The 22707-nt window shown below is 45.9% G+C and overlaps 3 long non-coding RNA genes across 3 annotated transcripts in view; 2 read left to right on the plus strand and 1 right to left on the minus strand.

The window, feature by feature from the left end:
* LOC146206202 (uncharacterized) overlaps positions 1-22707 on the plus strand; it is a 542419-nt gene that overhangs the window by 147075 nt on the left and 372637 nt on the right. The window lies entirely within an intron of this gene.
* On the plus strand, positions 1010-12075 carry LOC146206204 (uncharacterized). The gene is made up of 2 exons (XR_014704382.1): positions 1010-1749; positions 9649-12075. It is a non-coding gene; the product is annotated as an uncharacterized LOC146206204 (long non-coding RNA).
* Positions 16518-17863, minus strand: LOC146206205 (uncharacterized). The gene is made up of 3 exons (XR_014704383.1): positions 17741-17863; positions 16804-16889; positions 16518-16570 (listed from the first exon to the last, which is right to left on the minus strand). It is a non-coding gene; the product is annotated as an uncharacterized LOC146206205 (long non-coding RNA).

Here is a 22707-nt window from a genome sequence, read left to right on the forward strand (position 1 = left end):
AGTTGTATAAGTGCACCATCTGTGGCATTATCAAAAAAAGAAACAGCTTATCTCGAATGCGAATGTTAATGCGACCCTGTAGTAGTGTGAATTTTATGTGTACTCTTGATTTCTATCTCTGCCTTCCAGTGGGGTATATATACCGGCTGGACAAGCAATAAAAATCAGTTGTCAGTCAGCGCTGTGTTTGTCGTTATTGTGTTCTCTTGTCCCGTTTATTGCGCTGTAGATATGGAGTATTGTTTATGAATTTTTTTTTTTTGTACGACTGCGGCGCCAACATGGTGCCCGCCCGATACGAAGGGTAGAGTCAATAAATCATCATCATCATACCACCTGAGCAGACGACGCAGTTTTCTCGCTTCAGAATACGGCAATCTGTTGGTGTTGTGCGTGCGTGTTAAACCTGCTTCTGCGCGTCTTTTGCTTTCACGAAGGTGCAGCAGTTTATTTACGGTGTAGGTGTTTGCTCATGCGAGTCGTTCCGCACTTCTACCTGCTCGGCGACGATTGCATAGGTTTTTTTTTTTTTTTTTTTCGCGTTTTGTGCGCGCGTTCTGTGCTCGCCTGTATCCCTTCTTTTTTTACTGTGTCGCCAGTGGTGAAGCGCGGTTCCCGATTGTTGTTTCCCCAGTGCCTCTCACTAGACTGCAGAGAAAAATGCCAAAGAGAAAGCGGTGGTGCACAGAGAAGACTTGCTTTTTTGGCGGCTACCGCTAGAACAAGGAGCGTACGTATTACTGCGCTATCTGATTCTGTACAATGGGAACGAAGCATCGATAGAAATAACGGAAGGTAAACGGCAACTGCTTTTGTTAGCGAGAAACATTTTTAGAGCATGCAGTTATATTCACAAGGATGGAAACATGGGCGAGTCGGTATACGGTGCTTACCGGAGACGTATTACGTCTCCCGGAGACGTACAGACGTAGACGTATCGGACGCCTACTGCGCATGCGTGAAAATTGATGTAGACGTATTCGGCTGACACCGGGCAAAACACGTTTTAGCTGTACGTATCGCTAGACGTACATGCAGATGATGATGATGGCTATCCAATAAAAAAAAGATAGAAGCTATTTGTAATAAATGCATCAAATAATGTCACAAAAATGTCACATGCAGATCCCCCGAAGTCATCATGTTGACGCGTTAGCTGTGTTTCGAATAATTATTAATTTGAGCTCACTTTTAACCACTTTGCCACCTGCAGCAAGCCCGAACAATCCAAGCCTAGTTGCATCAAATCCGTTTGTTTTGGTTATTTTTGGTGCTCGCATGGAGGAAGGAAACAACTGCTCGTGTTTGCTGGTGTTCGGTCGTGTGCTAGAATTTGCTCGTGCTATCGGTGCAACCTGCCCACGTTACGTTACATCATGTCGACAGCATCCTTCACCCTTCACGACAGGCAGCTTTTTTGAGCACCCTATCATGGGATGAATTTGAAGACATGCATTGATTTCAACGGGAGCGCGATATTCCAAAGCCTCGAAGGAACTTACGTGAGCGTGGTACCCTTCAACATCGGCGCCAACAACAACATAGTGTTCAACAGGATTTTTAGATTCTAGAAAGAGGATTTCGGAGAGCTGCAGTTAGCCCTCCTAATTCCAAATGAGGTCATCAGTGCGCAGCGTGTCAGGGTCTCCGGCTCCGAGGCACCTTGGCACAGCTCGATTTTTACTTCGGTCATCTACTCTACGATATGACAAGTGGCTTGATCTGCAAGCTCTTCAGCGATTCTCCGAGGTAAGTAGCGCATGGTGTGGTGGCTGTGGTGGCTTGACGGTTACAAGCCAAATTATTGATAGCAGTGCTTTCTGTGTCAAATAAATATGCCCGCCGAAACATGTAAAGCAAAGCTGACTGGCTGTGGCGTTTCAGTAGTCATCTTTGAATGCGAATTAGCGCTAATCCTGGGGTTCAGAGCTTATCAAAACAGTCTAACACTTGTGCGACCGCTTATAGCGCTTTCAAATTTAAAAAAAAAAAAAAAAAAAAAAAGGCCGGAGCGGATTTAAAGCGATAAATTCCTTGTGAGAAGCGGGGCGGGATGACGTATCATCCCGCGTGCACACTGCTACGCACTCGCGCGCTACTCATTGCACTTCATCCCCATCAGCTTCCATGTGTGCATAAACGCTACCGAGCCTTCTACTCGATATAACTACGCCAAAGCCCTACCATTTTGTAGTCGAAAGGCACCAACGCTCATGCTTCTAGGGATGATGGCATGGGACCAATGCTCTCTGGCGCGTAACGACGTTGTGTCGTTTCTAGCAGGCGAGCAGTTTTGGCTACTGTAAAACATAATATACATTAACGATTGCAGTTGACTCGTGCCCAGTCACCGAACGTCTGCTGTAATCATTTATTTATTTTATTTTTTTTTACGTCAGTTAACTTAGGCGCACTTGTACAAAGGCATATATATATACCCCTGCTCTCCAACTCGGTTGTAAAGCTTTGGGAAGGTGCTCTCTTGTCGACATCGAATTTAGTGAAACTGTTTAACGTCCCGAATGCAACCAGTGCTATGCTGCTTTTCGATCTTGCCTACAGCACAGCATAAGGTCATCAACATAAACACTAGCACACTTACAAGTCAATATTTTTTTTTATTAAATTAGGGAAGTCCACGGAAACACAAACTGAGAAATACGCAAAAGGTTGTTATCAGCACAAGTTATTTTTTTAATTTGCTTCATGTATTAGAAATACTCAACACAGAAATTTCATAAAATTTTATGCAATAATTTAAACAATGTAAGCAATTTTGGATTTGGCCCTTATCGATATGAAAATCTATATTTGACCCTACTTTGACTGAAGGAAATTTTTTTCAGAGTCGTTTCTAGTCTCTTTGTGAAAATAATACCTGTAAACAATCATACTGTGAATACAGCTGATGAAGAGTTGTAATATTGTCACCAACACACGTAGCAAGTAGCACAACAACCGAGCTGGCCCTTTTTAATTAAGCGAAAACTCGAGAGAGAGACGAGGATGACGCTTAGCCACGTGCCAAGACATTCGGCCACTTGGTGGCGCCAGAAGATGGTCAGCGGTGTGGCATTGCCCCCCTTCCAAGGGGCATCGACCCGATGCCGCAAGCGTAGGGGAATAGTCGAAAAGCGGGGCAAGTTATACGGGAAAGTCTCTGGCGCTGGTTTGGATCCTGAATTGGTTTACCGATTGTAATAGGGCTTCATTCGGGCAACGTGAACTATTTCAGATTTCGGCTGCCGAGAGGAGCGTACAGTGCCTTGTGGTAGCACCTCGTAGTTCACCGCGCTTAGGCGGCGGAGCACCTTGTAAGGTCCAAAGTATCGCCGCAGAAGCTTTTCAGAGCGCCCTCGCAACCGTATTGGGCTCCATACCCAGACTTGGTCGCCGGGCGTGTAAGTCACCTCTCGGTGTCGCAGGTTGTAGCGCTGGGCGTCGTGTACTTGTTGGTGCCGAATTCGCTGTCGGGCAAGCTGGCGTGCAGCTTCTGCGTCACGAATAAATTGGTCAGCCCCCACGGCAGTGGAGGGAGCAGAATCTGGAAGAAGCATGGCATCCAGCATAGTCAAGGGTTCGCGTCCATGAACCAAATGAAATGGAGTGAAGCGTGTTGTTTCCTGGAGTGCAGTGTTGTATGCGAACGTGATGTACGGCAGAATTCGGTCCCAGTTCCCATGATCATCGTCTACGTACATAGAAATCATATCGGCAATTGTCTTGTTAAGCCGCTCAGTCAGTCCATTAGTTTGAGGATGATAGGCTGTTGTCTTGCGGTGGGTGGTGCCACTGAGTCGAAGTACCTCACTAGTGAGTGCCGACGTAAACGAGGTTCCTCTGTCAGTTAAGACGACTGTTGGCGCACCATGACGGAGTACAATGCTGTGAATGAAGAAATGCGCAACTTCATCTGCGGTACCACGTGGAATGGCCTTGGTCTCACAGTAGCGGCTAAGGTAGTCAGTGGCAACCGCTATATACCTGTTACCCATGGAGGACTTCGGAAATGGGCCCAGTAAGTCCATGCCGACCTGTTGAAATGGGAATTTCGGGGGATCGATAGGCTGTAAGAGCCCAGCTGGTTTAATGGGTGGTGTTTTCCGCCGCTGGCACTCACGGCAGGTACGGACGTAGCGGTGCACAATGGCAGCTAGCCTGGGCCAGTAGTACTTTCGGCGTATCCGTGCCAATGTGCGAGAAAACCCGAGATGGCCGGAAGAAAGGTCATCGCGGCACGCACGAAGAACTTCGTCATGTAGCGTTGTGGGTACTACAAGCAGATAAGCAGTTTCTGTTGGACCGTAGTTCTTCTTGTAGAGCACACCATCACGCAGGCAAAATGACGACACTCCGCGCCTAAAGAGCTGAGGAGGAGATGACACGGTTCCTTCGAGGTATTCAATGAGGGGCAAAAGTTCAGAGTCAGCCCGCTGCTTTTGGGATAAGGTGGACGTCGCGATAACGCCGAGGAAAACGGAATCGTCGTCGGAGCCGTCCGCGTGGCAGGGAGTAGGGGCGCGGGACAGACAGTCAGCATCACTGTGTTTCTTGCCGGACTTGTGCACGATTGTAACGTCAAATTCTTGCAACCGAAGGCTCCATCGAGCAAGCCGACCCGATGGATCTTTCAGGTTTGCCAGCCAACACAGAGAGTGATGGTCGCTCACGACACGAAACGGACGACCGTACAAATACGGACGAAATTTCATGACTGCCCACACAACAGCGAGACACTCCTTTTCGGTAGTTGAATAATTAACTTCGGAACGGGACAAAGTGCGACTGGCGTAAGCAATGACACGTTCTGCACCGTCCTGCCACTGAACAAGGACCGCACCGAGGCCAACGTTACTGGCATCCGTGTGCAGTTCCGTGTCGGCCTCTTCGTCGAAGTGGCCAAGTATTGGCGTACTTTGGAGACGGGACTTGAGTTCCGTGAAAGCGTTTTCCTGGTCGGGGCCCCAAAAGAACGGCTCGGCGTCTTTTGTCAGGCGGGTCAGAGGCTCAGCGATCTTGGAGAAATTGTTAACAAAGCGACGATAATACGCGCAGAGGCCGAGAAATCGACGCAAGCTTCGTTTATCCGCTGGTTTGGGGAATGAAGAGACAGCGGCCGTCTTCTCTGGGTCTGGGCTAACACCACGAGCGCTGACAATGTGGCCGAGAAATTTCAGCTCGTTAAAAGCAAAGTGGCATTTTTCAGGTTTTAGAGAGAGACCAGCAGATCGGATGGCCTCGAAGACAGCGCGCAAACGTTTCAGGTGCTCGTCGAACGTGTCCGAGAAAATCACAACGTCGTCGAGATATACGAGGCATGACTGCCACTTCAGACCAGAGAGTACAGTGTCCATCATTCGCTGAAATGTGGCAGGGGCCGAACACAGGCCAAACGGGAGCACTTTAAATTCATACAAACCGTCTGGCGTAATAAAAGCGGTCTTCTCACGGTCTCGCTCGTCAACTTCTATTTGCCAATATCCACTGCGGAGGTCAAGGGACGAAAAGTAAGTGGCATGGCGAAGGCGATCGAGGGAATCGTCTATGCGTGGCAGGGGGTACACATCCTTTTTCGTGACGTTGTTGAGGCGTCTGTAATCCACGCAAAACCTCAAGGTTCCATCCTTCTTTGCGACGAGGACAACAGGCGAAGACCAGGGGCTCGTCGACGGTTGGATAACGTCGTCCTGGAGCATTTCTGTTACTTGGCGGCGGATGGCATCACGTTCTTTTGAAGACACCCGGTAAGGACGCTGACATAGTGGACGTTGGTCATCGGCAACTATAATTCGGTGCTTCGTTAGTGGCGTCTGTCGGACCTTGGAGGTTGATGCAAAACAATCTCGGAACGAATTGACAAGATTATCTATGCAGCGTTTCTCACTGGGCGAGAGGTGCGGGTTCACATCAGTCTGAATGGCTGTAGGCGTCGCATTGTCGGGGTCTGACGTGTTGGTTAAAGCGTACTGGCCTGTACATTCTCCAAGTTCTTCAAAATAAGCGACCGCCGTGTTCGCCGTCAAATGTTGGGGTTCACATGTGAAGTTTGTCACTAGCACGTTGGCTTGGCCACGGACAAGTTCGACAAGGCCCCGAGCTACACAAACTTGTCGAGTTAGAAGCAGTGACATGTTAGCTTCAGCAATGCCACTCGTGCCGGTGCTATGATCACATTCGACTGTGACGAACTTGCTCGCACGCGGAGGGATCGTTATGTGGTCGTCACAGACGCGCAACATCGTTTTCCGGAAGTCCGTGTTGCTATCAACGGCTCGCTTGGTTGAAAACGATACCATGAGCTGCTCCCGAAGGTCTATAACCGCACCATACTCTTGAAGAAAATCCATGCCGAGAATCAGATCTTTGCAGCACTCTTGTAATACGGCAAATGTGCCAGTGAAAGTAAAACCGCAGATCTCTATGCGGCAAGTGCACATGCCAATCGGCGTCATTACATGACCACCGGCGGTACGCATCATTGGCCCAGACCAAGGCGTCAGAACCTTACGGAGTGCCGTGGCTAGCTGGCTGCTCATGACGGAGAAATCGGCGCCGGTATCCACAAGTGCGGTCACATCACAACTGTCGGCGGTTACAAAAATTTCCCCGGAAACAATGCGTTCGCAGCACGTCGGTAAGTTTATCGGATCGGGTCGTCGCCGCTCGGGCCGTCGCGTCAAATCGTCGGGTGGAGGCTGTTTAATCTGAAACGTAGCGGCGGCCCCACCCCCGGAGGTCGCCGTGTTTAGTTTTCCCGGTGAGGGGACGTGCCTCTGAATTGCCCAGAGGAAGAGTACCGAGTGGGCGAAGCAAAACGCTTCGGAGATGTCGATCGCGACCGCCGTTGTGGTGACGTTGGCTGCATCTCGTTAGCAGCCAGGTACTCCTCAATCTCCTGTGGTCTTTCGCCATAGCGGGGTCGAGGCGCGTTTGGTGGAAATCCTCTCAGGCCTATTCTCCGGTATGGGCAATTGCGAAGAATGTGACCAGGTTCGCCGCAGTGATAACAGAGCGGCCGTCTGTTGGGCGTGCGCCACAAGTGCGCCTTGCTGATAGCAGGACGCTGGTATTGCTGTGGCTCGACGGGGCGCAGATCTTGTTGCTGCTCGACGGGGCGCATGTAGCGAGGCGGTGGTCCGACAACGGGACGGAATGGATTTGGCTCGGGAGCAGGTCGACGTAAGACATCACTATAAGTCATGATGCATGGCTCCGGTTGTGGTGCTGGTGGTGGTGGTGGCTGCACCGCTCGCCGAATTTCATCACGGATGACGTCCACGGTAGAATAATTATTTGCAGAGGGAGCATTCAAGTGGAGGTTTTGCAGCTCTTCGCGGACAATGCTCCTCACAAGCTCCCGCAATGCCTCGCCGCTGGCTGCTGGCACGGACGAGCAGCAGGGTGTGGCCGCTACGCTTGCCTGGCGGCCGTATTGGGTACTCCGTTCCTGCAGGGAACGTTCCATGCTGGTAGCTTCTCTCGCGAAATCTGCGACAGTTCTTGGGGGGTCGCGAATGAGGCCAGCGAACAACTGCTCCTTCACCCCGCGCATGAGGTGCCGTACCTTCGTTGCCTCAGGCATGGTAGGGTCGGCCCGATTGAAAAGCCGCATCATGTCCTCGACAAACATGGCCACACTCTCATTTGACTGTTGAGACCTTGAACGGATTGCAATCTCTGCATTTTCTTTGCGTGCACTTGAGCTGAATGTTGTAAGTAACTCACGGCGAAAGGCTGCCCAGTTGACAAAGGACGCCTCGTGGTTCTCGAACCACGTCTTGGCCGAGTCTTGCAGCGCGAAGTACACATTCATTAGCTTCCGCTCGTCGTCCCATTGGTTAAATGCAGCCACACGGTCAAAACTGGCCAACCAGTCTTCCACATCCTCTAACCGGTCACCATGAAATGATGGCGGTGATCGCGGTGCGAGAAGGACGAACGGTGGGGCGTTGCTGGAAGGCTGGCTTGTCTGGCTGCTCGTCGTGGATGTCATGGTTCGTAGCGGGGTGGACAGCGGTTCAAACTCAGGTTGTAGGCCTCGCAGGCGACGGCTGGCTTTATGGACAGGAGTCGCGTCCACGCGTTGATGAGCAGTGTCACTGACGTCTTCGGGGGCAACGTACATGGGATCTTATCCTGCACAATCCACCAAATGTCACCAACACACGTAGCAAGTAGCACAACAACCGAGCTGGCCCTTTTTAATTAAGCGAAAACTCGAGAGAGAGACGAGGATGACGCTTAGCCACGTGCCAAGACATTCGGCCACTTGGTGGCGCCAGAAGATGGTCAGCGGTGTGGCAATATTCATTGTCACACAATCAGCAGCACTGATTTGCTCTAAAGTGAGCAAATAAATGCTTAGTGGGCTTCTGCTTCAAGCAAAGATGTGAGGCTATTTTCTGTTGGTAGAAATTAGTTGGAATGTGTTTAATGAAGAGCTATTTTAATTCTGTGCACCATTGTATTGCAGGGGAATGGTAGATGCACATAGGATGCAAAGCGACAAGACAGCGGCAAATATTGTCGTTTCTTGCCAGTTTCGGCTATTTGCTTATGTTGCTAAATGCAGAAAGCCGCTGCCAACAGGCTAAACTGAATGTAGTCTTTTATAAGTTATTTTGCTAGCTTTATGCACAAACTGCTTCGTCTGCTGCAGGCCTATGTTCCCAGTGTTTTTATCTTCTGGCTTCAGATTTTCCTGTGATCTCTTCGTATCCTAGACAGTGATAAGGAAGTAGCTATGGAGAAGCAATAATTGAATTTACACTCGCAGTAGTCCACCCTATCATGCTAAAGCTGAGAAAGAAAGCTGTCAAGAATAAAATAGATTTGGCTCATTTCCATCTGCACATCAGCAGAATCTGGCTCATTTTTGATTTGGCACATGATTTCTGTGAAATTCCTGGTCTTTATTTACATCCTTACTGTCTCAAACCGTTAGCAAAAGTGGGATGTATATATGATCTTTCAATTACAAAAAAAAAAAAAAAAAGAAAATAACCTAGTGTAGGTTTCTGAATTTCGCTTGCTTTGAAAAAAAAAAAAAAAATCAAGTGTCGATGATAGTGTTGAAAAAATCCGGGAGCACTGCGGAATCTACACTGCAGAAATGTGAAAATCTAAGTGTTGCTGGTGCACACGGTGCATCACGTTTGGTCTCATCATTATGAATTAAATGCACCGTCATTATCATTGCTAATGTCATCACTGCTAATTCCAACTCCATTGTCATCGCTACTATCATCCTTACAGTAGACAAGGAGAATTTTGATGTGTGTTTCAAGATCCCGAACATTGCACAGTTGGCTAAAGCGCTCGGATGGGGATGCGAGGGATAGAGGTTCGGCTCCCAGCGGAAACAGGATTTTAATTTTTTCTGATGACATCATCATGACGTCATTTGATTGACAGCTATAGTGTGACCAAACAAACGAATGCCGACAGTATGAGCCATTAAAGATTTTTACCTTAAATTTGATGGGCCTGTACGAGGTAACGCTAGTGAACTTCCAAAAGCAATGCAATAAGTGTTATGCTATGGCACAGTAAAGAAGGTGCACACTGAAAGATTATTTTCTCATGACCACTTTATAGGGACTCTATAAGCGATCGTTGCTTGCAGCCGCTCCAATTTTTCCTCCTCAGGCGGTGCATGCAAAGGAAGGCCCCCATGCTCAACTGCTGGGGTTTCATCATGGCACAGCAAGGCAAATTTGTCGACCGTCTGTGGCTCAGAAGGAGGACTTTTCTGGGCACAAGTGGAGCCTGTGCAGAAATATCAGGCACTAATGTGTACCAATGCCATAGTCTGCCAGTGGGCCATTTAAAGGCAGACGTGACGATGCAGGTAAGCCTGTTCAGTCATGTCTTCATTGCAGTAACTAGCTGTAATATGTTTTTCATATTCAGGGGAGTGCATTTCCAAATTAAAGCCTAACATCTCTGCTGCGAAAATTCCACAAGTACTTTTATATTTTTTGAGTTGGTTTTTGGGAAAGGGTACTCAATGACCCACCTCATGAAAAGCAGCATTTCATCTGTAAAGAAACGTGGCACTTAAGTATGTGATGCAAGATTGTGTTAGCATGTGGCATTTTATAAATTTGTAGGAAAAAATTGTATCTAAAAACTTGCAACTGTAATTACATCTCATTATACAAAAAGAAGAGGCACCTGTGTAGACCCGCATTGGTTATATTTTTAATTCTTGCTATCTTTTAGGGATCCTCAAGGAGACTGTGCACTTTGAGAACCTGCAGAAGATCACCATGGGTCATAAATATGTGACCTATAGTGATGCAGCCTACCCCCGATGGCCTCTACTCTACAAGCTGTTTGGAGGTGCCATACTGCAACTTCATCATGTTGCCTTCAACAAGGCAATTAGCAGTGTTAGGAAAGCTGTAGAGGGGGGTTTGGCAGCGTAGCATGGGATTTTGCTTTTATTGACTATTTCAAGAACCAAACTTTGAGAAGGTAACAGGTAGGGCGCATGTATAAAGTTGTGCAATGAACTGCCGAACATCTTTGTACAGCTGTCATGTGTCTATCTACTTTGTCTTGTGTCTGCCTCAGTTGGTCAATACCTTGTGCCTTTTCAGACATAAGTGTCGGCCTACGTCCTGCGGTCAAAAAATTTGGAACATTTTTTTTTTTTTTTTTTTAGGCTGCGTTTCTCAGTAAAATATGGACAAGCATGGCAAGCAGTGACCTTCATAGTTGAGGCATTTGTCAACAGTCGCAGAATTCATCTCTGTATTCCTTACAGCAATAATTGCAGCATGCAGTGGTGCATATCTTGTAAATAGGGTAAGTGCACTAGGAAACTTGGACATCAGAAACAAGTGGACAGGAGGCTTGCAGACTCACAACTGGATTTTACTAAGTAACGATGACATATATAAAGTGCACAAAACCGCATGCTCAACACTATACTTTTGCTTGCTGTATATATGTCCTCTTTCGGTTAGTAAAATACAGTTGTGAGCCTGTGTACGTCCATGTCCACTTCTGTTTCTGTTGTCCGTGTTTTCTAGAACAGTTACTCCATTTCCAAGATGAGCATCACTGCATGCAACAATGCTACCCAAAGATTTATGCTGTTCATTTGTTGACGCTGTTATGCCGAGATGCAGCTTTATGATTTTTTTTTATGTGAGATGCAGCAATATTTATCTCGATTGATTGCAGCAGTGCATGACTACTTTCTCGTTCTCGTCTCACAGTGTTCAACATGACATGGTGTGTGCGTGGTGGCATTTAGGGTGGCGTGTGATAGTTTTTGTGTTCAAATGCAGGGGATTTTGCCAGAATGTTGTGTGCAGCGATATGACAGCTTCGGTTTGCCATCTTGCTACTTGGCGAACTGAAAGGACGCGATGACTTTGGTTCGACATTGTCTCCCATGCTCCTTTGACTGCGTGACCGTCTACCGGTGGACACCTGACAGCTGTGCTCCGGACCAACGGCTTCACTTGTTCCCAACGCTGACTTCGAACTGTTAGTGGCACGAGATGCTTGTGACCGCAAATATGCACTAGACCACCAGTCTGAACGCTGTACATGAGTTGTGCCGCGTGGGCCGTCTCTAGTGTTTCACCCGAACGGTTGTGTATGCATTTGTGTATTGTCTAGATTAAGGAAAGGTGGCATCTGAGTTATAAAAGTGTCTGTATGTGTGAAGTGCCATCTGCTTTGGCGAACGAGGCGGCGAACCACCACAGCTTGTCTTCGTCAGGCCGTCTGACGGCTTCAGTGAGAACCTGTGCTACCAGATGCAAAAAGTGGTGATGCCATTTTATGGTTTTTCACTTCATGCCGCTAATTCACAGCTCATATAATTATTGATCGCATGTACTGCTAGAGTCATTATTCAGTTTTCTGTACACTACTGAATTAATTGTACTCTTATTGAGCTGTCATGTTGTCATCATGCCCGAGACACTTTGCATTGCAGCCCCATCCAGTAGTGCAGCCAGAGCTCGAGTTTTACCAACGTTGGCATCAACGAATGCCGCAGATGCCCTCTCCCTCTGTTTCCGCACTCTTTTTTTTTTTTTTCATAAACTAAAGTCGCCTTTGAATCTCCTAGATTTTAACCCTGCAAAACTGTGTCTAGTCAGGCCAAAGCTATCACGCATATCTTTCTTTTTTTTTGCAGCTGTGGGTTTCGTGGACCCTGAAAATCACTTCGTGAGCCCTTATTTGAGAAACACTGACCTATGATATGTTTTTAGCAATTACCACTATGTGACGGGGCATTTTGAATTTCTTTTGGTGAAGTGGTGACCACAGGCCACTAACAGTGTTTTCAACGTTGTAGCTGAGGCTCACTTGAGAAAGGTTGCGCACATATTTTTTTTTTTCGAGTCATTGCATATGTTTACAATTCTCACAATGCAAATATTTCTTAAAATATGCAATTTAAAATTAGTGTAATGCCCTTTGCAGATAATTTTGGACCTGTATTTGCGAAACTGTAGCCTTAGCTACTTATGCACCATAAAATGCAAGAACAGAAACACACCGACAGCATTTGTGTTGCAAAAATGTATTTGGGATTTATTTGGCAAAGTGAACATGGTCGAGAGGGTTTTGGAGAAAATAAACTGGTGCTATCTGCAATGTGATATAGTGCCAACATAAATAACTTTCATTCTTTCATCAGCGCAATCAGCATCTTGTCAACTGATTGCCACGATTTCACCAGCTGATCTCCACATGTCCATCTTCACACGGGGCAGTGTTCGTCACCATGTGCTGCATAAAACATCCGTGTTGTATTCTTTTACCTTCCTGGAATGAAAAGGTGCAGTGTTCACAGAAATTACTGTAAAATTAAAGCTGTTATGAGAAAGCTGGAGGTTGTTTAATATTGCTCTCCAGCTGGTATTGCAGTGAATAACTACGCACATGATTATTCATGAAATGTCTGGGCATATGGCATACCCCTATATCATGGCACAGAAGTGCAGCAGTCTCCTCTTGTGAATGCACCTATCGGGGGTGGAATTGCCACTCCATTTGCTCCATTCTGCTCCCAAACTGCTTTTCCTGCTCTATCCTGCTCCAAAATGCAATATTGCTCCAAAACTGCTCCAAATTGGCTGTTTTAATGTTCTACCATCAAATTTAGTGCAACACGCAAACAATGTCTTTGCACCAGTGGCAAAGATATAACGCATCTAGCACTGGGCTTAATACAAACAAAATTTTTGTAAGGGAAGGAAGCATGTGGCATAATAAATATTTGTTTGCAAGTAAATTTAATATGAGTCACTGGCGATTGGAGATAATTGCAAAAAAAATGCACTGTGCATGTGACGTAGCACCTCCTCTCAGCCTTTTGAATCGCCGGTGGAGGGAGAAGCAAGAGCAGCAAGCGAAGCAGATAGGCGCAAACTACCGTGAGTCGTTCGGAAGGAAACTTGTCCGACTGGAAAAACCACATGAGTTATTCTAATGGTTGTGGTCTAAGAACAAGCAGGCACCTATCGAGCCTCTTTTTCAGTAACAAGCTTGTCGGGCCTACGGCAGACAAAATCATACTTGAATCGTTATGGGTTGGTACTCCAAAGATGTCACTCACTAGGAAGCGTCTCAAGAGTGTTGGAAAGCCATACAGGGCCTATTGCCAAGATTTAAAAAATTAGCCCCAGCATTGCTCAAGTAAAGAATGATAAAACTATTGGAAGGAGGTAGTGAAGTAAAAATGCTGAAGGATGAAAAGGCTACCCTTCAGTGCCGTCTACATTTCCTGAAGGCACTACTGACCACTGCTCAGGAATTTATCAGCACAGGCATAGGATCAAAAAGGGATATGCACAAGATAGAGAGCAGAAATGTCATGTCCATTAATCTGAGCTCCAAATTAGTGGCATTGCTTGAGTGCATTGAAGTGGGAAACTTGACATTTGAATCTGTCAAGTCAGAATAGGCAATTGCGTTAGGTCACAAGGTCACACTAGGTGTTCAGTTATAAAGCACACCAGCAAGCATTTTGTTTGCTGCTAGTCTGTTTCAAGTTGTTGGCCGTGTCTTGTCAGAAATGAGTGCGAAGTTAGAGAGGCATTGAACTTGCATAAAAAGGAAGAGCTCATCTTTTTCTGTCAGAAAGAGAAAAACAATTACTACGATTATCAGAGGCATTTGACCTTAGGAACCTGCTCCAAAACATAATTCAAATGCTCCAAAACTCTTGTCTCGCTGCTCCCAAAGCTGCTCCAAAATGCTTGAGCCTGCTTCCACCCCTGACCTATGTATCAGACCCATTGATGACTGTCCTTAGTGGTAGTGGCACATACCCACGGCGGGGAATAGGCCATGGTATATAGCAAGTACAAAAGGTTCATGGACAAGCAATTGGGTATTTTGATAATTACGAATCTTAAACTAGAATTTCATGAAAAAAAAGAAAGGGAAAGAGAAGGCAGTGAATTCTCATTGTAGCAATCTACCTGGTGTGATTATATAGTTGTGAACAGAATTGCACACAGGTTGTAGGGTATATCCCTTGGCACTTGCCCCGAAGGAGAGGAGAATAAACACAAATAGCATGCCTGAGTAATCACCATTTGAACGATCTAACAGTCACTAACAGTGTTTCACAAGGAAGCCTGCTTTGGCCACTGTTGTTGAAAGTGTTCATCAAAGACATTGCCCACATCGACATATCCATTAAATTTGTCGTACATATATAGGGTGGATCTGGTACATATGATATGGGCGTGTCCAGAAATCTAAAATATAAATCGAGAGACAAAAAATAATTTTGGGAAACTACTGTCGAGCTGAAACTCTGCTAGGTCTAATCCGACTAGCTGACGTCGCCCATGTCCAAGGACTCCAGGCCGTCATCTTTGCGGATAAGTTGACACCTATCTTGCGCCTGTTGGATATTTATTAGTTTTGCCACCACCACATGCAGATGACTGTTCTATTATGACCGGCACAGATGCAGACACGTTGACAAAGCAAAGCAAAGCCTTCCTGTTAACATTATTGTTGTGGCTTCAATCAAACAAACTTAATATAAATTGTTCAAAGACAACGCTAATTATTTTCCCAGAAAGAAATTTTCTTTTTAATCGTGCTGTCAGCAATGAGAGCCGGAACATTACAATTGTAGGCTCGCAGAGAATACTAAGTGTCACATTCAACAGCAATCTATACTGGGACTTGCCTGTTGCTGGCATATGCAAAAGATTTTCCATGGTATTTGATGTTATTTTATGTCAGTGAACGCTCCTTCTGATGCACATTGAAAACAAATTGAATCATTTTTTCACATCAACCAATGCATTAAGACCACAGTGGAGGGTGGAGTAAACAATAATATAATTTTGCCATCCTTTTCTTGAGGATAAATAAAATTCACCAAATGGGTAATTGCGGTAGAAATGTCTCTATAAAATATTACTTCTGAGCTTTTGCGTTGATTATGCACATGCACAGCAGCATGCTGCAATGACCTAAGAGCTGGAAATGCATCACGCGTCCAGGCAAACATCACACAAAAGTGTGAAGCCACAAAAAGAAAAAGCATGTGGGAACTTCCCATGCTTTGCCCGATGATGAATACATTCTGGAGAGGGGTGCCCGAGGCCACACCGCACAGGAAGATACGGTGGCTGTTTGGGAGAAGGGACATGGCCATAAAACCATTACACTGATCCATTAGGAGTTGAGTTCTACAGATGCTGTTTTGATCCGCTGTATGTGACATCAGACATGCCCTATGTTTTTCTGGTAGACAGACTCCTTATTCGACTATTGCAACGCTATCGAAGTGAAAAAGGAAGTTTCTGTGTCTCCTCGCCTGTTCCCAAGGTATGACTGCAGGAACATTGCTTACCAATACTGTTTGATTGACTGGCTGATTGACCCGAAGAGATGTGCCGTGTTTTATTGGCCAAAGTTCTGTGAGAGGGCTGGATTGATTGTTTAAAGGTTTCTTGTGGAGTAAAAAAAAAACAATATTGGCCCTGGCCAAGAGGCTCAATAGTCTATCATTGCTATGAACTTGCTTTTGACCTTTTGCTGTTAAGACCTTTGAAGTATGTACATAAGTCTGCAGAAGTGCAATCAAATTTCATTGTTTTTGTTCTCTCATCTTCGAAACGTCATTCTTCTCTCAAACCAAAGACTCAGTCATGCCACCAAATGGAGTGTAGGTTCAAAACAGTGAGACAAGCATAACAATACACAAAGCATTGCGATGGTCTCGTGAGTGTGCACCATGAACATGAAAATTTGTGAATAATTTGTTTTCCTACTCATTTATTTCATTTATCGCTGCTTTCATAGGCCATTGCATTTTGTATAATGCACTGTTGCTGCTGCTGGTCCATGCATAGTTTTGGCATGAATGCAAAAGCTAACATCTAGGTTCTAGTGCAGTTGTACTAAGCAGTCTTGAGTTTTAAACTATAGTAAGTTGTTAAGGCATTGAAATAAATAAAACTTTTTACAAATTGGTGCTGCTCAAAATAACGTAAATATGTCCTCACCCCTCAAGGGCACTGACTTGGTGTTGATGGCAGCGGCTCTACACTGTGCAGACTTGTGGCTGTGCCATGGAAGCAAGCAAACAAATGAAAGAAATAATTATTTCTGCAGCCATGAGATCTTGGGCTGTTTTCCGGTGCATAACAACATGCACGAGCTTACTTTAGCACTCTGGCTACACTTTGTACACTGCAGTAAGAGAATCAAGACTGAACATTGCAGTGCTTTGTAAATAGCTGTAACATGTTCAACAAGAACATTGAAGAAAGTATTATAAGAAGTGTTGTCGCTTACTATTCCGGGAGTTGTCATGATTGCTTTCATCATCATGAGTCTCTCTGGGCACCATGTCATTCAGGCACTTGCAGGCTCATTTTCATCTGAAAGGGAATAACCATATGAGACACAGGTGATTGGTAATTAACTTGCCAACATAATGCAGGATCTAATTGTGCAGCTGAAAGTTGCGCCAGGACACTAGAAAAGTGCCACGACGCAGACACTGTTGCCTTCATTCAATGCAATGGTCCTTAACAAGGATCCTTTTTTAATTTTCAGGTGTTTTTATAACACAATGAGCAAACCAGTTCAGCCTCTGCGACTTGTAAATGCTGATAAGACTTCCAGTGCCTGAATGTTTTGTCCAACAGCATAAAGTACTTCATTTCACGTGCTGACACAGGGACACAAGCTCATAAGCTTGGAGCAAAAAAAAATTAAATGACCTCTTGCAATATTTGGCTTTGGCACTGCATTCAGCATGTGCTGTTAGCTAATGGTGCCAGACAATTGTCTGAGAAGATAAAGTAAATCATCTTGCAAACAATTTTCATTTATTGTGGCTCCTGGTGGCTGTGCACATTTACATGCACATGTAAACAAAAGCAGCTACACGACGTGTATTATTATGCAACTTGAGCCATGCTTAGCAAAAATGCTGAAATATCATGTATCTAATTCGCACAAGGTAAGTGGCTTTTTACTTTGCGCTGCTATTCCCCAGCAATCGACTAGGCGGTGTTCAGACGGGCGGGCCGTATGTATCGTGGGAAAGCATCATCCACCACCACTCCTAATCGGAGCGCACGCGATCGGCAGGCGCCGAGTCACTGCCATTCCGAGCTACTCGAAAGTGCCGTTTTCGTCACATACGATAACTAATTGTTCCGCTCGGACAGTCCGCTGTCCAGTCCGATTGTCTGAACAGAGAAGGTAGTGGGTAGTGACTTACCAGAATCTTTTTTTTTTTTTTTTTTTTCTGACGCTGGATGGCTTGCAAAGGCCTTTGCGAATGCCTTCATTGAGCAGCGGAGCGAGCGCTCGTTCGCCGTCGGCGGATCCCTAGAAATCGTTGCAACTTCTTTCGACGGCGCCTTCTCCCAGCGCTGTACAGTGTATAGTACAGGATGGTGGCGATCTCGAGCTACTTGCTGGTCGTCCGCCGCACTGAAACGCTTGCGCTTGATGTTTTCTTGGCACGGCCGGGGCAAGGGTATTACAGCATTTGATGACGCCAATGTGAAAACGGGAGAACTATGTGGCCCGTTGCGCACAGCAGCACTCTACAAGCACTCGTAGCATCATACCATCGGCGCTTGGCTTAGCTTGGCGGCTTGGCTCCATGGCTGCTGAAATCTCGTGAGATCTCGCGGGATTACGGCAAGCTGGACGTCACGCGGCATACGTCTCCGGAGTACGTCTCCAGCGCCTGTACGTATCGGCAGTTTTCACGCATGCGCAGTAGGCGTCCGATACGTCTACGTCTGTACAGGCACGCTCACACTAGCGGGAAAACGCGCAACGCTGGATGTTCTCCGCGCGCCGCTTCCCGCAGAAACCGGTTTTTTTCCCGCAGGCTGACTTGTTTGACGTTCCGCGGAGCGATGGGGTCGGGAGCTATTTTTCCCGTCCCGCAGAACGGAGTAGCCAATCGGAGCGGAGCGCAGACCGTGACGTCAGTCCAAGTTCAATGACTCCCGGCGGCGGCTGCGCGGGCGACGGGAGCATCGCTGGTGTCGCTTGAGTAGCCCGCTCACTTGTGCACAAGAAAAGCGCGTGCTTTCCCTTCGGTCTTGTCACGTGACTACTCTTTCTCTCTCCGCTCGCCTTCGCTCGCCTTCGCCTCCTCTACATTCCACGACAAACGCAGCGAGAAAACGGGCGTAGTGTGAGCGTCCTTCCGAGGAGCTGCGACGCTGCGGCGCCATGAACGTTGCGCCGCTGCGGGAAGTTTCCCGCTAGTGTGAGCCTGGCTTACGTCTCCGGGAGACGTCATACGTCTCCGGTAAGCTAAATCTCTCTAGTGTGTAACACAACGAGTGTACACAATCAGGCGCTACAGACAGCACCTGTGTTGTGTACCTTTTCTGTGTCCTTTTGCGCTACAAATATGTCATATGGATGCAGTTATATATTGGGCGCATGTTTCATCGTAAGCGCGTCATTACCAACGAGCTTCCTCGCGATGAACCGGCCGCGTCTCGTGCCTATTGTGTATCTGAGAAAAAGAAAGAAAAAACTTCATCAGCTTCTTCATTCAAATAAGATGCTGACTTCGGCAAAACCTTGTGTACAATCACAGGCCGCGATGTACCTTATCCGTTGTAAGTAAAGGTTCCTCGTATTGTGCTCTGCTGTTCATGCGATTCTGCCACGTGTGCCTGTGTTTGTTATTACATATACATAAGAGGAGTGTTGCGTGAATTTGTTCTCTGTGTTTTTCGCATATACAATATATAAATAAAACTGCGTGTACGTGTTTACTTGTCAGCAAGTGTACAGTGCACAGAAAGAACCATATATATGCATGTCAATAAAAATGAAGCATTTCACTTTGTTCCAAAGATTACAAATATATTTTATATAAATAAATGCCTATGCTTTAATTGTTGTTAAAAGAGAACTTCCGGGTTTCCCTCAATTGTGAGCACGGGATGTCCGGGACTAAGATGCTCAAACTTCGCAGAAGCCTTCGCAAGCAAGAAGCGTTAAATACGTGCGCCGCTTCCAATCCAAGGCAAAACACACAGCCTGAAACTTGGCTTCAGTTATAGCTGAGGTCTGTTGCGACTTAATGAGAGCTAAAATGCAGTGCAAGCAGCCCTCTTGCCGAAGATGCGAGAGCGCGGTAGGCAGCAGACAGCGCGGCTGGTACGGATGGATGGATGGATGGATGGAATATACTAGGAGCGTCCCCTTTGAAACGGGGTGGTAGCAGTAGCTATCATGCTCATTTTTCTCCATATATCTTAATTATTGATTTAGAATTGTTAACTAAACCATCATTCTATTTATTAAATTTTGCTCCTACATTACTAACATTATGTCACTTCTCTGCTTTTAAGCCACCAATCTTCCAGCCGTTTTTTGCTGGTTTCCACCGCCGGTTTATTCACCCGGCCACTGTTATCTCTAAACCCCAGAGCTTCAGGAACAGTGATTGCGCCTGCACCAACTTCTGGATGGATACCATTGCATTCGAGTATAATATGGTCAATTGTTTCACTGGAGTTTCCACATACAGCACATGCGTCATCTCCATTGTTAAACTTCTTTTTGTAGCTGCGTGTTCTAAGGCACCCTGATCTAGCTTCAAAAAGTAGGGTACTGCCTCTTGAGTTATCAAAGAAAGCTTCCTTCCCGATGTGCCTTTTCCACTTTCGGTATAATTCCACACTCTGTTTCTTTTCCATCGAATTTATCCAATTTTTACCTTCTGTGTTTTTCACCTGTTACTTAACGCTCTTTATTTCTCCGTCTTCGTGACTAGCATACTTACTAGTTAGTTTCCTAGTTCTTTTCCTCCATTGTGAGTCAACGCTTTTTAGGTACAGGTATTTAAACACCTTAGCTGCCCATCTGTTACTGTCCAATTTCCTCAGGCGTTCCTCATATAATATTTTACTCTGAGCTTCCCGTACTTCGAAAGATGCCCAGCCCATATCTCCCTGTACCGCCTCATTTGTAGTTTTGCCGTGGGCACCTAGTGCTAATCGTCCAACGGATCTCTGATTTGTTTCTAATGTCGACTGTACCTCTGATTTTAGGCACGAAACCGCATTTCCGAAAGTAAGTCCGGGCACCATAATTCCTTTCCAAATACCCCTCAATACCTCATACCTATTGTATCCCCACAATGCCTTATGCTTCATTATCCCGGCATTCCTTCGCCCTTTGGCCTTAAGTGATTGCTCATGCTTTCCAATGTATGCCAATCCTTCGTTTATCCATACCCCCAAATATTTATATTCTGCTACTCTAGGTATTTCAAGGCCTTGAATTTTAAGACCCTGATCAGTTGAGCCGTTGAAAATCATCAGACCCGACTTAACTGCGCTGAAACTGAAGCCTAGAGCGTCCCCTTCGTCTCCGCAATACTTAACTAGAGTTTGCAATTCTTCCAGACTCTCAGCTAGCAGCACAATATCGTCTGCATACATCAAACTGGGGAGGCGCTGCTCTACCGCCTTTCCACCTAATCTGTATGACAGGTTAAAACCTAGGTTACTGTCTTGTATCCTCCGTTCCAGGTTTATCATATAAAGCATGAACAGCACCGGTGATAGAGGACAGCCTTGTCTTAATCCTTTGCATACTTTGACATCCTCCGTACTTCTTATCCCTTCCCACGTAATTTCTACTTTGTTATCCCGGTATATTTCCTGTAGGAACTCTTATCTCATAACCGCTACCTTCTTTTAATATGTTCCACAGGAGTTCCCTGCTTACGTTGTCGTACGCCCCGTTTATGTCCAGGAAGGCCAAATACAAAGGTCTATTTTCCACTCTAGATATTTCGATGCATTGGGTAAGCACGAACAGGCAATCATCTAAGCGCCTACCATTTCTAAAGCCGTTCAGAAGTTCTCCGAGTATCTTGTTACTTTCAACCCATGCTTGCACCTTTAATTTCACCGCCTGCATGGCTAACCTGTACATTACAGATGTTATGGTAATCGGCCTGTAGGATTTTATGTGCATCCTTTCTCCTTTCCCTTTATAAATCAAATTCATTTTACTCTGCCGCCAGCTGTCCGGAATTTGCTTATTCGCTATGACTGTTTCCAAAGCTTTTAACAACGTTTCCTTACTTTTTGGACCGAGTTCATTAATCAGCTTGATCGGTAGAAAAATTTTTCTACCCACCCAGTTTACAGCGCTCCTGGCGGCGGCCGCTGGCATTCATCGCTCACGGTGCCACCCAGGAGGCCTCGGTCGGCACACTAGCCAATATATTCTAGTCACTATAGGTCGACGATGCGCAATCACGTGACACATAGGTGACGTAGCCAAAAAGTCACGTACTCGTATCTCGCGGAGTCTTTTTTTTTTTCCTTGTAAGAGGAAGCGCTCGCGGCAGTTAGTTTTGTCCAAGCCATGGCTCCTCCTCCAACACAGTCTTATCCCCTCCCCCATGGCTCCAAGCAGTAAACAGAATTTTCCTACCCCGGGGGAAAGAGCGAGCGCAGACTTTGTGCGTTTCTAGTATTTTGCTTTCGTTCTCTTTCTTCCGGTGGTCTGGCGGGGTTAGAGCTTGTATTCGAAGCGATGCAGGGATTGTGAGTTTGCTTCCTCACTACAATGAAAACGTGCAAGAGTACTGACCTTATGCGGGGCCTCAAATATATTGAGTACCTGCGCATGAGTTATTTGCACACACGCGCGCCCACACACATGCAGTTTTTTAGTGGCAAAAAGCAAATAACTTTACAGCACCTTGCGGCGCGTAAACGTACTTGATGTTTGGAATTAAGCTGTGAAATTATACAAGATGTTACTAAGCTTACGTATACGTCACTGCATATACATTTATATATTGAAGAGGGGTTTATTAGAGGTTATTCGAAGGACTGGAGACGGCGACCGGTGACACAAGACGATCGTAGAGCGAAGCACAATCTTGCTCGAACAAGACAGTCCGAGCTCTCAGTGCTCGCGCCAGCTGATCGGCGTCTTCATCGTCGTTAGTGTCGGCGCTGTTATAGTGCCTTCTAGGCACTATAGCGCTGTATCATCTTCTTTCTTAATATATATATATATATATATATATATATATATATATATATATATATATATATATATATATATATATATATATATATATATATATATATATATATATATATATAGTTGTTGTATGTACAGGGTTTTGAATATTTGGGGGCTGGGTTTTAAAAAATTCCTATGCAAAATCTACTA

The sequence above is a fragment of the Amblyomma maculatum genome, chromosome 1 (assembly GCF_055883805.1).
Source record: "Amblyomma maculatum isolate TAMU_Amacu chromosome 1, ASM5588380v1, whole genome shotgun sequence".
Taxonomy (NCBI): Eukaryota; Metazoa; Arthropoda; class Arachnida; order Ixodida; family Ixodidae; genus Amblyomma; species Amblyomma maculatum.